The sequence below is a fragment of the Poecilia latipinna genome, unplaced genomic scaffold (genome assembly GCF_001443285.1).
Source record: "Poecilia latipinna isolate Pla-1442-1.1 unplaced genomic scaffold, P_latipinna-1.0 Scaffold361, whole genome shotgun sequence".
Taxonomy (NCBI): domain Eukaryota; kingdom Metazoa; phylum Chordata; class Actinopteri; order Cyprinodontiformes; family Poeciliidae; genus Poecilia; species Poecilia latipinna.
Window position 1 is genome coordinate 96,067 of NW_015112977.1, and position 2,751 is coordinate 98,817.

The following is a 2,751-nucleotide window of genomic DNA, read 5'->3' on the forward strand; positions in this document are numbered from 1 at the left end:
CATTTTATTTAATATTTTACACCCACTATGTCACTAAAATCAGTTGGTTTGGTAAAGTTTTTAGCAACCATGAGTCAACCATACCATAGCCTACTATGTAATGTACACATCAGGAAATCAGTCTGCTTTTTCCAGATGTTATCAAATGTGAGAAAGGTTTAGAGTTATATTCCAGGGTCCACTCTCATGAAGCTCTGCTTTCTGACGCACAGGTAAATGATTACAGCAATTGCAGCAATTAATAATACAAATACTGTCCCAAAGGCAGCCTTCCATCCAACTGAGGTGTATTCTGTCTCTAAATAAAGAACAAGAATTGTAAAATGTTTAATTAAAATAATGAAATCTTTCTCATATAAGAAAACTTGAGAGTAACATCAGATACCTTCTTCGAATGATGAAGAAATGTTCAGATGCATTCTGGTCTCCTTTGGTTCTTCATTGAAGAGCCCAACAGAGCAGGAGACCTGACAAGGACTGGAGACCAGAACCCAACTATGGACTGAATAAAAACCAGTGGAGTTTTTGCTAAGCAACACATTAGCTTTTTTGCTGTCTGACCAGCTCAGGTCAGGCTCTGGATGCCAGCCGTCAGATTGGCAGCTCATGTTAACTTTCTTATGGTCTTTCATCACTGCTGACAGGAGAGGTTGGTGTCCAGTTTCTGGAATAAGAAGAAGATTAAGAAGAAGATGATCATTTCATTGAGGACGTGGACATCATTCTGTTTGGTTTTGTTCTCCTTCTGTTTCATGGTTCTCACCAGTCACAATCAGATTAATAGATGCACGGTCATCATGATCACCAGAGCTGCTGACAAAGCATGTATATTTTCCTGTATCTTTAATTGTGGCTTTTTCCAGCTTCAGGCTGACATCACCTGCCTTTAAACCACCTGATGTTTCTTCCTTTAAGCCGAATGAGGCTCGTCCAGCGTACGAAGCTTTCTGGGATGAATAGTCGAAAGCTCTTGCCTTATAAAGCAGGATTGGAGTACCAAACTGATCACTCTTTTGATACCAGCGCACCTCCATATCTTCTGCACTCTGAGAGAAGGCGAGCCAGCAGGGTAAGATGGCTGTATGGCCTCGCTGGACTGAGACATGAGACTTTACTGAAACCATTAAAGTCTCTGAAACTGAAAAGGAAATCATAATTAGTTATCTTTTCATTTTGTTGTGGTATTGCAGTGTTTCAAAGTAAATTTTTCCCTTGATTTCAAGTTTGAAGCTTTTCAGTAGACCAAATGCTTTATATTTAATCATTTTCCCAAACAATAAATAATGATAGTTGTGGTTCAATGCATGGTAAACATAAAAAACATATAAATATTTTCTGCAAACCACAAGTATCTACAATGTGGTTGGGATAACAATAATTAAACCTTCATATTGATTGATATTGTCTAGCAAAATGTTTCAGGCTACATGGCAACTGCATTAAAATATAGAGATGAGCGACTCTAAGCTGTAGTTGGTGATATGTTGTTTACTGCTGAGCATTATCATTTATATGGATAAAACAAACAATATTTTTACATCAGTTTATAAGTTATGTGAAATGTCTGCAGGACGACTGTTGACATTATTTGAAGGCGCAGAATCACCCTTACAAAAATATCCCATGAAAATCACATGTGATCACACAAATTTTGACATGTAAATGATGTGAATCACATGTGAAAGCACACATATGCGTGTGATTTTGAAATGTTTCATGGTAAAAATCACGTGATTCATACATTTCCACATGTGATTCACATGTGATCCCATGTGATTCCCATGGGATACAAGTTTTCACATGTGTCTTCACATGTAATGTAATTTCCATGTGATCACATGTAACATATTTGTAAAAAATAATATGCTGCAATATACATCAATGTAAATGGATTGTGACCAATAACGTCAGTGCACTAGTTTTCTCAGAAGATTGATACGAACTCATGAAGGAGCAGACAGACTAGGTTAGAGTTCCAGGCCAGTTAATTATAAAGTGCTTGGTGCAGGTCACGGGCTGACAAAAGTCAGATCAGAGTGGGGACAAAAGTAATTGTTCTTTGGCCGCAAGGAGGCTCCTATCAGCCTGGCAGGAGAAGCAGAAGTCTTCGCACACCAAAAAGTGCAATCTTTCTTAGGCTCCAGGCCTGGACTTTCAGCTTGCCATCAAAACCTGGACAGATCTACAGTTTATATCTCACACAAACGGGTTTTTTCGTTTCATCTCAGCTCAGAGTGTGATTTTGGAATGTTTGATTTTGGAATGTTTCATGGTAGAAATCACGTGATTCATACATTTCCACATGTGATTCACATGTGATCGCGTCCAAATCTTTAATACTGCCCTCCTCAAGCTAATATACGTCACACATCGACTGCGGTAGCACATGTGACCCTGATAGCAATTGGCTGTTCAGTAGTCTCGCGAGAATCGCTGATTTCATGTTAGAACTATCAAGAGATTTGAGATATAAAGGAGATAGAGTGGAAAAACCAGAGAATGAGGAAATGGAAGTTAAAATTCACACCCGGGTAACACACGTGATTCCCATTTGATACGCACATTTCCACATGTGGAAATACGTGACCTCATGTGAATTTCATGGAATTTTTTTGTAAGGGAATGTAGATAGTATTCAGCATTTCCTGTATGCTTGCCTTTGTATTAAAGTATTAAATGGACCTTCTCCACCTTAATGTATTTTGTTAAAAAAAAAGCATGTAGACATACGTAAAAGTGAACAAAATATAT